This window comes from Conger conger, chromosome 5 (genome assembly GCF_963514075.1).
Source record: "Conger conger chromosome 5, fConCon1.1, whole genome shotgun sequence".
NCBI lineage: Eukaryota > Metazoa > Chordata > Actinopteri > Anguilliformes > Congridae > Conger > Conger conger.
The window spans coordinates 53,383,748-53,399,717 of NC_083764.1; positions in this window are offsets into that span (position 1 = coordinate 53,383,748).

A 15,970-nucleotide genomic window follows, 5' to 3' on the forward strand; every position below is an offset into this window, starting at 1 on the left:
TACGGATGCTCGACCCAGACTCCGTATGAGAGAATGACGAGGCTTCAGGTCGCCAAGGTCGAACACAAGGAACAGAACCGGGCATAGTCTTGGAGTTCTCGGGCCTCTGCTGTTTGACATGCCTATATTTAACCATATTTTGAGCATATTTTGGCTGAGTTTCATTCATAACGTTACTTTCATCAGTCAACAGTCTCAGCTACAGTACATGAACAAACCATGTGAAGAACAATATTTTTTTTGTATTATATCATATGGACTGATTTGTGATAATAAACACATGATGATTAACTCTCAGAGACCTCCCCTCCTCTTAGTTTTTAACTCATAGCTTTAGTCTGCTTTTACCTTCAACATCAAGCCATGGTTCATTTTTTTCAGAACAGCCTCGCCTACATGAACAAATGATGTGTGTGTGAACTGCAATGAAATACCCAAATAAGAGAAAAACTTAAGTGAATTTCTTGTATTTTATAACACATAATGTGGTCCAAGGCTTTATTTCTGTCACTCCAAGTCTTTGGCATGAGAAAACGACCAAAAGCAATATCACACATCATAGAAAGAAAGAATGAGCAGAAGCTGTGCCAGCCTTTGTGAGAATCTTAGCTTTTAAATTAACTTTGCTGATCAAAAATGCACTATGAAACGGTGGGTCTCAATGATGTCCCAAATTGTTTTTTTTATTGATAAGCCTATTGTTTGGCCTACAGTTTTTTATTCTTATTTCTCAGCCTCATAATAGCTTCCTTCACTTTCATTGGCACAATTCTGGTCCTCAAGTTGACAAATGCCAATAACAGACTCCAAAGGCAATCCAAAGCCTAGAATCAAAACTAGATACTGAATGTTTCCTTATACCTGCCAATTACTTTTGGTCTGCTAAAATGTATAAAAAGGGATGTAATTCCTACATGGATTACCTGATATGGATCAAATTAAATATATGGACCTGATAAACCCTCAAATTAAAGGTGAAAGTCTGCATTTTAGCCATTTGACCATTGCTCCATTTCAAATCCAATGTGCTGGAGTACAGAGACAAGAACAGAAATTATAACATTGTCCAAATATGTATAGATTGCATTTTATATACTTCTTTTAAGACAGCTAGACATTTTTTTAATGGTGAAGTGTGCAGCACAATGTAAGACCTGAAGAGAAGCGGAAATGAGAAACAGATAAGCTGTTGTAAAGCACAGTGACGGAACATGAACCACTGGAACAGGTAAACCGATCATGTTTTCTGCATCATGTTTTCAGCAAGGAGCAGGATGAGTTTTAAATTGCATGTGAACCTCTCAGCTCCCCTGGGATCCCTGGCCCCGGTGCATAGCGCTCCGTATCAGAGTTAATGGCAGCGTCGCCACTTTATGTATCTTACTGGGTCACCGGAGTAGAGCAGAGCCATTCATCATGCTCCTCTCCTGTATGTAAATTCACACAGGAAAAGGCACCTCTGCTCCCAGCTGTGAAAGACATCACAACATACTTACTGTAGGTGCTTACACTTGGATACACACTGCTGTCTCGTGAGGAGTTACAAATAGGGAACTGGGAATTTTAATTAAAAGTAGAAAAGGAAAGAAGCATCCTTCCTCAACACCCCTCCTTTCCTGGTAGACAAGTGTTTGTACATAGACTATCAGCATATCTAATTAGCAGAATTAGTGAAATATGCAATTGTTTTGGAATCAAATACCTTTCTGTGCTTGATTGATCTTGCCTGCTGAGCCAATCAAACCACGCTACAAGTTTACAAATTCAGTAAAGTGTAGAAAAATATTTGAATCCGAAATAATTACGTATTTGTCCAAGGTCTAATGACAGATGTATGAAGTCACTCTTTGCTGTAATGTAAGAAAACATAGTAATTTTAAAAAGATGGAATGCTCAGCTTACTTCACCAATCTGAATTAAGCAGCCATGGGGAAGACTATGTGTAAAAAAGTAATTCCAACACGAGTCATCTGCCAACACCTAAAATTAAAGCTGACAGTCTGCACTTTAGCAAAATGTTCAGCCTTTTGTCCCACATCCAATGAGCTGGAGTGAAGAACCAAAGCCACAAAAATTGTCACTGTCTCAATACTTTTGCATTTAACAGTATGTATTCTGTCCCTACCATCAAGAACTTTGGTTTGAGGTGTTGATATGCTCTTGGACTATAAATAGGCCAGGTTTTAGAGGAGCTGTTTTTGGGTCATCTTTGTGTGTATTCCAAAGCATGAAGGCCATGTATGAGACAGAAAGATATGTGTCAGTATGTATATTTCTGAGATGCTGTTATATATAAAATGTCTCTAGCATGTAGCTAGGCTTGATGAATTGTGAGGCACTGTCTCGCAGGGTCAGGGAAACTCATTCGGTCTTAAATGTTTCCTGACTGCAAAAGGGAGCCACATTCAGACAAAAAGAACAGTGAGCAGACAAGAAAGGCTCAAGTAGAACAGCACAAGTGCAATTATTTAAAGGAAAGAATAAGCACCACAAGAAATCACCACCTCTTTTCACAATGACCTTATATCTAGCAATTTGAGTGTGATTGTTTTCTTAAATTTAAGAGAAATGGCAATATTCTAAGTATTACAGTATGAAATAATTTACTTTTACATTTACGTTTTAGTCATTTGGCAGGCACTTTTAATCCAAAGCGATTTGCAAGTGCATAGGTTCTTCCACAGGTTAAAAGCATCAAATCCATAGTAAAATACGCATTAAGGTCTGTTCTAAACAAAAAGACAGTTTAAAAAAAAAAATTAAAATCCAATCAAGCATCTAAATGGTGAAATCAGGTGGGAGGACTAAGAGAAGTTATTGTATTGCATGAACTAACACGCATACAATACAACCAACATGGCAAATCCAATGGAGCTGGCATCCTATTTCTGTGTTGATCATGGGAAAAAGCTAGTTAATACAACAAATTAAAATACTGTATTATGGCTGTTACTTACAATTATATATTTTTTTAATGATAAATATTCCATGTAACAACAATATTCAAATTATTATTATTTAAAATAATGATCTGCGCAACATTGTAAAGAGCAACAACATTCCCGCAGGGTTAATTTTAACATAAATTTTTAGATCGAAGTAATTACTTTAGTCGGTTTGACAAAAATATGACTTAATGTCATGCTTGTTTTCATGTTTGTTTGCATAATTGATTGTAGATACTATTACATATTAGTCATGGACATTAATGCAGCTCCATATCCATGCAATTATGAAGTATGCATTCATAGCATACACTTGACAATACCTAATTAAGCATTTCTATATGCAAAACTGTTGATATCCTTGATAATTGACAATACACAAATGTGAAAACTACCACTTCAAGTCATATTTCCTCAACAAAAAAAATACAAATACTAATCAGTTTTATTCATCAGACATCAATTGATGAATGCAGCATTTGTAGAAGTCACATACAGTACAGACTCTCATGTTACATGCTCTTTCTGTTGATGGTCCTCCTGAGAGTCACTCCATCTACTGAAAGAACCGTCAGGGCTCTATGCCTGTAGATGATAAAAACTTGCATAAGTTGGTAAATTGACTGCTTCATCCTTCCAATATTTCAAATTACTATGGTGTTCAGGAGTAATGTGTTGCTAGTAGTCATATCCAGTGACTGTGGCCCTGAGCCTTGGACAGAGAACCCACCCACCACCCCAAGAATAAAATGAAATCCATATTTTGTTTGTGAAGCCATTTCCTTCTCGAAAGGCTGTCACATTTGCTATTCCCTTCTTCGTGTTCTATTGAGTAAAAATGTGATTGCTTTCCAGAAAAGCCCCATACATCAGGAAAGGTCAATATCGACTAACTAGGCACACATTGGTCAATGCCCCCACATAGGCACATTCAGGTGACAGAACTGACCAACAAAGCGTTGATGGATGCTTGGTAAATGTTGTGGTTACATTTGACGGACACAAGAAAGGTCCTAGAAGAAAGCACTATAACTGAAAACTCTGCCCGTATGCATTCAGTTAATGTCACATTTTCCCTGGGGAAACACTGAAGAAGCTGCCGTGGTCACTCAGAGGGGGAGAAGTGGAGCGAAAGACCCACTGCCGCACTCATAGCCCTTGGGATCCTCTCTGGTTTCAACCGCTCGTGCCGTGGTCACCTCTGCTACCTGGAGAGGTCTGCTCCCTTTGTCGCTCTGGAACGTGAGGGATATTGTGCAGGATGGATTGTGATGAGGGCAGACCTGTGGACAATGGGTGCTGAAATATTTATAGATGACCTTAATCACAAAGATATGCTGCGACATCCACGGTGGAGGCGTATTTGAGGAAGAGGTGATGACATTACGGAGACACTCTTTCTATCCGTTCTGACTGCTCCTTCTACAAGTGCAGTCGCCAAGCTTCACAGCACATTCACACTTTATCAGTTGATACACTAAAGTATATTTTGTTCATGGTCCAAAATTCAAGGTCCATAGGAACTATGTCATGGGTGTTGCAGATCATTCGTTCAATTAAATTTTATTTGTGTAGAGCTTTTTACCGAAGACAATAAAGTAGCTGAAGGGCACCGGGCCTGCACTTCACATTAGCAAGCACATGAGATAAAAACTTCCTCGTAGGGAGAAAAACCGTCAAACAGTGGTGAGAAAAGAACTCCCAAATTGCGGGAGGAACCCAGCTATAGAGGGGGAGCCCATCCATCCTTCAATATCGTATCAATATAGAAATGCCTCAAAATGACTGACCCAGGATCAGATCTTTTACTGTAGAATGTATGCATTTTACTCTTTTATATTCCATATATTCAGGAAAATAAAGGAGTGTGAGATCTCTGCATAGATGAATGGATTCTTTTGTTAATGTTACCACTTGAATCACACAATGTTGTGGAGTTTTGGTCAATTTTAATGTTTGTTACTGGCTCTATTATTTATTTGATGTTAAATGTTTTTATAAAATGACAAGCTTTAGCCTAACTGTGCTTCCGTGTAGGAGTGAACCAGTGTTGCTCTGTACAATCATTTGAATGAAGCCACGATAATGAATCAAGATTTCAGCACAATACAGAAGTAACATAGTAACCTTCCTTCAGAAAGAAGCCACTCTTCATTTTATGGATCAGGATGTGCTCTTTTTCTCTGAATCAAAAGAAAAATATTGTTCCTCTCCATGCTTATGCTGCAGCAATACGTTAATCCGATTATTACATTTACCAAGTGTGCTGACAGACAGGAACCGTGCACTGTAAAAAGTCCTCCATTAGTGCCAGTTATCTTCCATTTAATGTCAGCAAAAATGTTAATGGTCTTCAATGATGTTTTAATTAAAGGGATCTGCCTTGGAACAGAGCACCATCCAGGTCACTAGAGAGCAGAGAATGAACTGCTTAACAGTACCCGGCAACTTGCCTTTGCAAAAGCAATTCATCATTATGTCACTTAAATCAGGAAAAAGGAAAAAGGAGAAAAAACATACCCGAAAGTAACCCCATGTAGTATTAGTGTGTGTGTGCGTGGGGGGGCGGGGTGTTCATGAAGGGGATGGTGATGGTGGCTATAATGATAGGGAAGCAAGTATTGTATTCAATTAACCCCTTAAGTCTCACCAGGTTTTTTTAAAAAAGGCTCTCTTGAACACGATGAGCCCAAGTACAATTATCTCTGAGCAGTATTTGTAACGTAGTTGCAGAGAAAATGTGTAACCCCCATCCGTGTGTAAGAAAAATCCATATAAATTCAGCTCAATTTATATTGTTTCCAATGGTGTATCATTTGTTAGGCTTGCATAACACAACACAGCATTTTTGGACGGACACACACACACACACACATACACACCATGGACCATCGTGGATGGTCATAGAATCAAATCAAATCAACGTTACGTGTCACTGGAATATATACACATTTTGTCCTGCACTGGAAATGCTTTTACATGGCAGCCGATGCATGGATATCGACACACGCAGTGAAGATATTCAAAGCACTAAACACGTGTTTATTATTTTGCACATATTTTGGTCAAATGTGGTGTTCATGAAGGGGATAGTGATGGTGGCTATATTGACAGGGAAGCAAGTATTGTCATCAGGTTGGTGCTCAATGTACAATGTTTTGCATTGTATGAGGCTGAGGAGAAAGCCAGCAAATGCTGAGACCCGCAAACACAATATGGCACACAGCTTTGCAATCTCTCACAAATCACTCTAATGCTTCTGCATCTTGCCTTAAAAATCAGCTTGATAGATAAGTGGGAAGGTTAAACAGACAGACAGGAAGGAGCATGAGTGAGTGGGGAGGCTCTTGTTAAATGTGTTTTGTCAGCTTATTGGAGAGGAAAGGAACTCAGGACAGGAAGTCAGGAAGGGAAGTCCTGCCGCCCCTCATCTGATGCAAAATACCCCTTGCACTCATCTGAATTACTACTGGCTGATGACGAGGTCAAAATGATACAAGCAGTTTAGTCAAGATGAATTCCACCTACACCCAATCTACCCTCCTCTTTCCTCCCTTGAGAAAAGGTGACTTTGACTGACTGGTACATGCTGCATTTTTCATATGCTGTCATTTTCCTTTGAATCCGCTTTCAAGAAAAAAGTGTCACGCTTAATTATCCTCTAATTTTTCTCTCTCTCTCTCTCTCTCTCTCTCTCTCACTCACTCACTCTCTCTCTCTCGGTGCATGCTGGGAATATGGGTCAGCGTGCGATGCAGAGTGAGTGGAGCAGATTTTGGATTCTGTTTTGTTTTCCAATCTTTCAAACTTTCTTTGTTTTCTTTTCATTTCTCTCACTTTTCCTTCCATAATCCGGTAAGAGCATTTTTACTTTTACTTGTTTGATTGGAACTTCTATTGTTTTATGCAGGAGAGGCTAAATGGGGCTTTGGTTCATTCTCAAGGACATGGAAAGGCAGAGCAGTGGAAGTGGATGCCCTCCCTCATGTTACCAGATGGTAGGGTCACCACGATCCTGCTGAGATGAGGAGACATGCTGTACATTTTTATACTGGCCTTTTTGGAGCAGAGGACTTATGGAGGGACTCCCTCAGCTCAGCCCTGGGGAGAAAGCTGCCCTGGACGAAGACCTGACAACAACGGTGGTTGAACAGCTAGCCTCTGGCGATGCGCCAGGGATTGATGGGCTGCCCATTGAATTTTATAAGGGGTTCTGGGGGTGCCTGGGAGTGGATTTTCACAAGGTAATATTAGAATGTTTCAATACAGGCTTATCATTGTTGTCATGGAGGAGGGCAGTTCTCTCTCTTCTTCTTAAGAAGGGGGACTTGGCTCTTCTAAAGAATTGGAGACCTGTAGCTCTCTTGTGTGCTGACTATAAAGTGCTCTCAAGGGCACTTTCAAATAGACTGAAGGACTATCTGGAGCTAATAATCCAAATGGACCAAACCAATTGTGTACCTGACAGAACAATTATGGACAATCTTTTCCGAATTAGAGACGTTTTAGATGTGTGTCAGCGGTAAGATATTGGAATTGTATCAAATAACAAAGAGAAAGCTTTTGCTAGAGTAGACCGTTGTTTTTTATTCTCTACCTTAAATGCTTTTGAGGAAAAGTTTATAGTGTGGGTAGGTTTATTGTACAGGGACACAACCTGCATGGCAAATGTCAGAGCTGGGTTAAGCCAACCCATTATTGTTAGCAGGGGCATAAGCTCAGAAACAGCCTAAGGGGATTTTTTCTTCCAGGGCTGTCTCATTAGTTATCCTCTGTTGTTGTTTCTGCCTATGCTGATAACGGAAATATTTTATTAAGAGCCAGGCATACGGGCAGTCATCAGCTTTCTTGGTCTGTATGAGAGGGCCTCGTCAGCTGAAGTAAACTGGGAGAAGTGTGAGGCCCTACACGTAGGGCTGTGGAGGGCGGAGGCAGTCCCAGTGGTTTACAGAGGGGTAGGTATGGCATGAAGGTTGCGACCCCAGTCATATAGGGGAAGGGTTCGGCTAATAACCTGGTTGCTTTGATGGTCTTGGCACAGGCTAATCGTATTACCTCCACCCAGGGGATTAATAGAGGGAATACAAAGGCTGATTGTAGACTTTTTTGGGTCGGGGCAGCACTGGCTACGAGCCTTATAGAAGGACGACAGGGCCTAATAGACATCCTCTCCAGGATAAAGGCCTTCACGATTAAAGCTGCTCAGAGGCTTCTCTTTGACTGTGGGGCAAGATGGCTAGACACTGCCAACCTGATTTTAGGGAAGTCTGGGTGTCTAGGATACAGCAGACAGCTTTTGGAGGTGGTCTTCACAGGGCTCATACCTTTCTATGCTTCAGTCCTTCTTGGCTTGGCAGCTCCTGTAGGCCCCTAGGGACCCTAGTGAGCCATCAGGAATGTGGATCTTTGAAGAACCACTGTTTTTCAAACCTTTCCTACAGACAGAAACCCGATCAGCTCTATGGATAAAACTCAGAAATGTCTGTGGATGTCCTGGAACAGATGGCCAATATTCCATCCTCCAGACTGCTGTCTCGGATGTGCCTCCTTGTCAGAGCCTCACAGAGCGTTTGCTGAAAACCATACTCTATCTGACCAATGGAACGATGCTTGTGAGTATAGTTTCCCATCTGTGACTGTCACTCCTGCTGTTGGGGGGTGGCAGGAGGGGGAGGATTGTTTTCTCTCATTTAGAAGCGCAGAGTTGCGGGAGTTCAAGGAGATGGGAAAGAGAGCGGCATATTATATCTGCATAAAGGTGTTGAACTAAACTCTTTGAGATATGAGCGTTGGGGCTGGACTGGGGTTTTTGATCAAGGTGACCAAAAGGCTGCTGGCAGTCCAGTGGAGGATAGCACATGGGTCTGTAGCTATGGACAGGCACATGGAACACCTAACGTTGTGGAGGGCTGTTCTTTTTGTCCACAAACCAAAACATACATTTATTTTTAGGGTGTTCTAGGTTAGTGGGCTTCTTTGATTTGTTTGACTAATGGTTTTCAGGACTGGGGGAAGTTTTTTCCTTTATTCTTTATTTATTTATTTTTTTATTTTTTTATTTTTGGTAAAAGATGTTCATGTTTTAATTAATGTTATGTCTGGTATGGCTAAACTTGCAATTTGGGTAACTTGCAAAAACAAAATAAAGGGGGTTGGGTCCATAGACCCAGTTCAGGTGACTACTGGGCAGGTAGCAACTTGAGTATGCATTGAGCATGCCTATTACAAGCTTGTGGACAACATGGAGGCTTTTAGTTTTATTTGGGCTGTTGGAAGGGTGTTATGCGAAGTAGGAAGAGGGAGATTTGATTTTATATTTTTGATGAAAAACACTACTGGTTTGCACGGATTAGAAATTGTTTTGTAAGGGTTACAGTGGTTTTGTCGCTCTTTTCTTTCTCTTTTCTCTCTCTTTCTTTCTCTGTTTCTCTCTCCGTCTTCCCATGCGGGTGTTGTTTTGGTTTGTTTTCTTTTTTGTTGTTGGCTGGTTTTGTTTTTGAAGCCCTATAATAGGAATCACAAATTGCTCTCTCTCTTTCTCTCTCTCTCTCTCTCTCTCTCTCTCTCTCTCTCTCTCTCTCTCTCTGTGACAGACACATTCACAAAAATAGAAACAGGGCTATTCGATGCATTCCTTCCAGGAGCATAATTAACTTTTTTTTATTTCTGTCCTAGTCCTTTAGGCCACACCCCCATCTCCTGGGACCTCCGCAATCACATTTTGTACAAATTGACAGTTTACTAATTTATTTATTGAATTTTTTGTATTCATCTAATTGAAAGAAGTCACTTCATCAGTCAATAGCACACGAGGGTAACACACTTGATTCTGTTCATTTGAGTTATGCACAGCAAATTGAAATGACAGCGGATGAAGGGGAATTTTAAAGATTTGTTCTCCTCTGTGGCTGCATGCATTACCGGCATGGTGAAAATGAATTGTGTGTTTGTGAAGCGAGTGGAGGGGAGGGTCCTTCTTCATACTCAGTGCTATCTTCAGAAGTTCATGATTCATTTCTCCTGATGTACCAGGATGAAACCTAATCAACGGAGCTTGTTGTCATTAACAAAGGGATTGTCCTCTGGAGGTAACAGAGGGCTGTACCCGCTGGGATTGAGATAAATTGTTTGCCACAACACATTAGTTGCACATTGGAGATAGCCACTGTTCATTACGTTAACTCTGGAACTCAAGGTACTTCAATGTTGCTGGAAATGTTCTGCTAGATAGGACATTGCTCAGTGATAATGGCATAAGCAACACGATTTATAAAACATATTGCCAGTCCTTCTCTCTGTGGGACTTGGGAAGTGGAGACTATAGGCCCTGCCCCCAACTCGTCTTTCTCTTGTCTGACACCTCGCCTGATTTCTTGCCTCACAGACAGCAGGCACTGCTCAGAGTGGTTCACCATGGACAGGGCCACAGTGACTGCCTCAATAATTCAAAACAATAATACAAAACCTCTTTTTTCCAACCTTGGCAAAACCAGCTTCTCTGTGAACCTGGAAGGACTGGAAAATGCCACTGTCCGTGCTCATTATCCTATTATCCGTTGACAGTCTGGGGAAGCATTTTTGACACCAGACCTGGGTGAAATAATTCATTGTTTTGGATTCAAATGCTTTTCTGTGCTCAATTCATCTTGCCTGGTGCCAGACGACCAGAAGGTGGGGTTTGCACTTTCTGAGAGTATTTTATAGGATCCAATACGGCAGACAAGCTCAGTAAAGCATAGTAAAGTATTTGAATCCCAAACAATTGTTCAAGAGTACTCCAAGAGTTCAGCTAGAGTGGTGCAGCCCCACCTAATACACCAACCCCAAGCAGGACCTCAGTTGCCCTTCATGTGTAGGTTCATCACACCATTTGCCCTCCATGTCCCTGCCTGTCCCTGTCTTGGCTGCTGGGATTTGGCTGCCAGTGTGGTGTGCTATCTGCCATGCCACTTCTCATAGGATTCAGTTGTCCTAGCATTGACTGCCTCTCTCAGGTGACAGAGCCAGTGGCAGGGGCCTCAAAGCCCTCTCCTGATCTCCATCATCACGGACCGCAGTTTGGAGCTCCGAGCAGATTGCCAAGCAAGCACTGCACCAGAGTGATTGCCTTAATAATTCAATTCACTGGGAGCTGCCTGTCATCTCTAATCAACACCAGTTGCAGGAGACCAAGGTCTCCACCAAGGGAACAGGGAACTCAAGATGAACTCCAAAAGATAAACCACTGTGACTTATTTCCTTAGAGACAGAACGAGAGCTGGAACCATCCCCCACTGCCCTAGCAGGTCCCCTGCCCTCATCGTCCCTTGTCAGTGCCGCCTCTCCATTGTTACACCTTTGACAGCTGTACGGACTGAAATAGCATTAATTTAACCTGAAACGGATATGTCAGCCTGCGGATTCTGTCTCTATCACTGTCTCAGAGGTTCTCGCATCCAGAATGAGCTCAAGGTCAAAGAGTCGGAAATAAGCTGAACTTTTCTGTGAAAGACTATTCGTGTTCCTTTCTCGTCAAGCCATCAATGATTATGTCTTATGGATAATGGTGTTCTTCCTAGTTATGGTTGGAATAAGTTGTATACTTGCCCCATGAAGTACAATGGCCAAAATTATTGCAAAATATCATGAAAAAATTTAAAATCATGAAATATGATGAATATTCCACATTCCTCTCACCAGTTACATACCAGGATGCTGGCTTATTCAGATTATGTTCATCAGACTAAATATGTCAATGTTTACATGGCTCAAGTAAGGAATATAACATCAGTATACATGTAAATGTAATCCATAAGAGTTCATGAGTTCTGATGGCAATAAATGTAATGACTGTAAATGTGTCAAATTGACTACTTTTGTAATGTCTAAAATGTCTATCTCTTCCTAATGAACAGGCCATGCACAACATAAATATGACATGTTACAGGTAATAGGAGAATCAATTTATACATTAATATTTCAAATACAATGCATAACCACAAGATAAACCAATCTAAAGAATTCAGCATTCGGATGAAGCATATCAAAGGCCTCGTCCTCTTGTTTTAAATCGATTTTATTGGTGTATATCCAATATATTTTTCAAAAATAGCTAATTAATTCTGAAATTAGATTCAGGCGGTCACTGTGTCATTTCATGGTAATAGCTAGGTTGTGTGTTAAAAACAATTGATTTCTATTTGAATGCATCAAATTATAGACTATGTCTGCTGTTGTATTTTAGAAATCTGCTGCAATGGGTAAAACTATTTATCTTGAGCTGACATGTTTGACCTGGCTCACATCACATTGTGATGCAACACAATATCTTTAATGTGGTAGCTATAGTTTCAACAATAGGACAATGGCCTTAATTTGTTAGAGAGAGAGAGAGAGAGAGAGAGAGAGAGTAATAGAGTTATTATTTTTATATTCAAACATATTACCATGTTATTATTCTATGTTTAATATGTTCCTGTCCAGGCTTTGACAATACAAATACTAATGTTGCCATTGACAATAAAGCACTTTGAATTTCAATTCCAGAGAGAGAGGGAGAGAGAGGGATGTATGTTCTGGTCTGCTCTGTAATATCCAGTTTGATTTATTTAATAAGACTTAATGTGGTACAACTAATTAAGCCAAAAAAAGCCTTCCTGAAATACAATCATCAGACTCAGCGTGAGAATTGCAATTATTGGTCTAACCCAATTACTTGGGTTCTGCAAATCTGCATTTTTTCCTAGTAGGTTATACCACGTTTGAAGACAGAATTCTAGTATGTACAGTATGATCCAAGCAGTACTGTTTGTTACATCCTTCCAGAATGGCGTGATGTTTGGTCATTCCCCAAACATATGAATAGTGGTTGAAAATTGCTCTCTAACGAACTCAAATAATAACCTATATTCAACTACACAAGCAATGCAATATCCATCCATCCATCCATTATCTTAACCCGCTTATCCTGAACAGGGTCGCAGGGGGGCTGGAGCCTATCCCAGTATACATTGGGCGAAAGGCAGGAATACAGCCTGGACAGGTCGCCAGTCCATCGCAGGGCACACACACCATTCACTCACACACTCATACCCATGGGAAATTTAGACTCTCCAATCAGCCTAACCTGCATGTCTTTGGACTATGGGAGGAAACCGGACTACCCACTGCACCATCCTTGCCGCCGCAATGCAATATGAACTGTGTATATTCCAAGTGAATAAACTTTAATGTCTGATGTGAAGAAAATATTATCCCATGTTTCCCATTCGAGTTAGGTTCTCCATTTCACAACACAGATACTGTCAATAAGCAAAATCTATAGTATGTTTTAAAAAATGATGTCAGAAAGAATACCATTTTTTAATCTTCTTTCATATCTATTTTTCAGCAATGGTTGATTGAGTAATGGTTTATTGACTGAGACTGTATCCAGGCAAATTATACCACCACAAATGATCATGTACTGCTATAAATACAAGATGACTGATGTGCTTGGGAGAGAGGCCTCCATCAAGTCCTGAAGGTTGTGCATAACCTTTGTAGCAAAACAAAGTTAAAACACCCTTAGATGACCAGGCAGAGCAGTTAAAATCCTGACCCCCTGAATAATGCCCACAAAAATAGATTATTCCAGAAGGGCAAGCAAGTGTAATCAAAGGTTGTTAATCGTAAATAGGCATATGCTTTCTACATTAAGAGAGTGGGTTAAGGTAGGGCCTGGTTCTCAAAACAGAATTCCTCCATAATTCACAAACTGTGAATGGCGAATCTCTTCAATGACAAGAGGATACAATATACGCCTCAAACCTAACCCCATCATACCAAACTCAAATTTAACATGCAATATGCAAAGTTCAGAGTTGAAGTGAAGGGGCGACATGGCTCAGGCAGTAAGAGCAGTTGTCTGGGAGTCGGTGGGTTGCCGGTTCGATCCCCCCCCGGGCTGTACGAAGTGTCCCTGAGCAAGACACCTAACCCCTAAATGCTCCTGACAAGCTGGTCAGCGCCTTGCATGGCAGCCAATCGCCGTTGGTGTGTGAGTGTGAATGGGTGAATGAGAAGCATTAATTGTACAGTGCTTTGGATAAAGGCGCTATATAAATGCCGACCATTTACCATTTAAGTGCCAAGAAGCAGAGTTTAAAGATGAGAAATGCGAAGCTTCCATATATAGTACTTGCATTTTGTTGTCACCTCTCACATTGCCTGTTTACCTGATACATTTTCCTGTTATATATCAGGATAAAGCTTTCGCTTGGCGGTGTGAGGCTGCAGGGAGCTGCCCTTTTAGTCTGGACTGAGCAACACCAATTACCTTAATCATTTGTAAATATGCCCTGGAGGTGGTGGAATCGATAGAGAAGGGTTGAGTAAATGGGGATGATGGTGGAGCTAATGGTCCAAGTCTGCTGCTTGAGGAACACTGAGCACCCAACTGTGTCTGCATGGTGCCAGATCATGATTGGAGAGTGGAACCATTTTAATGAGCTTGTGTTACCCGCAGCAAACTTTCCCAATAAGCCGTTTTTCTCTTTCTGGTGAAATGGAGGCAGGCCATTTGTTAGTGAAACAAGGACATGCCTAATGAGGGTCAGAAAGGAAGGACGGCGCACAGCAACCAACTGTGTCTATGTCCTTTGGCTCACTTGTGCCAGTGACATGCCAGCAGGCACGGGTGGAAAGGAACACCGCTTCCCCTCCATTTTGCACGACAACACTGGAGATATCTCCGCTATATTACATTAAACTTTGTGTAGGGTGCTGGTGATGCATGTGCGTGTGGTTCAGCATGCGTTTAGATGCATGTCTGGATGCAGGCCTACAGTATCTAACAAATGTGAGTGTACAGTATGAGTTGCTTCCAGTGCTACAGCACTGTAGTCAGAAAGACTGGAAGGAAAGCTCTCAGGCTGTACAGAGGAAATGTGTGAGATGGATTAAATGCTTTTTAAATGGGTGGCAGAGATTAGATTTCACACACTAATTGCTCTTATCTGTCTCCGTGCCAGTAATATGGTAATGTCTCCATCTGTATTATACCTCTGACAGGGGAGGATACAGCCTGCTGGGTTACATGCAGTGAGGAGCTCATGTTTAACACTGACACCTCCAGAGCATATGATGTAAGGCACCCTTTTATTCAGGGATAGGAGGCTCAGATCTCTAACCCCGGCGTGCTAGGCTCTTGTGGCAACCCACAATGTCAAGTAGCAATCGCACAGCCATAAAAACTTACATTTAAAATAAAATAAAATAAAATTGATAATATCATGAACATGAAAGAATACTTCCATGTAGCGACTGCATTGAACCAGACATAACAGAACCTCATTGTACCCATAAACAAGTGAAGCTTGTTTAAAATTAAGTTAAAAGGAAGAGTCATAAAATAAGGATATTCTTGTGTAAAAATATCTGGAGTTGAACTTTATCACTGTCAGAACTATTCAAAAGCTTGTATCCACTGTAGCTACAATACTGTGAAAAATGTATTTTCATCCTACAGTATGAGTGAACTAACATTAGAGTCAATTTTGTTGTCCATGGCTCTGTGTGTGGGCATGTGCATGGCTGTTGTTCCTATATGATGTTTGAGCTTCCTCTGGTTGCTTGGCTGCTGTGTTTGACAGTAAATCTTGCCTGTCATTGCTGTTCAAACTGTGTGCACAGTGTTTCTGATATCATATCGTACAAGCTATGGTATAGTTCTGAAGGTGATAAACTTGAGGACGCAGAATGCTGAACTGGTGGTGGGGCCCCAGGTGAAGGGAAACTTGGTGGAGGTCAGCACGGTGAGGGGGGTAGCGACAGAACTGTAGTCCCTCATTAAACATCTATAAAAGTCAGTGAACCATTGCAGCTGTTTGCGGTATGTAGGCTCGGGCCACTCCCTAACCGCTTCAACCTTCTGCAGGGCCATCTCCAATCTCCCCTCGGAGATAAAAAAGCCTAGGACTGTACAGAGGACAGCTGATATTCGCATTTCTCCGCCTTGACAAACAATTTGTTTTGAAGCAGACGCTTAAGAACCTGACAGACGTGGT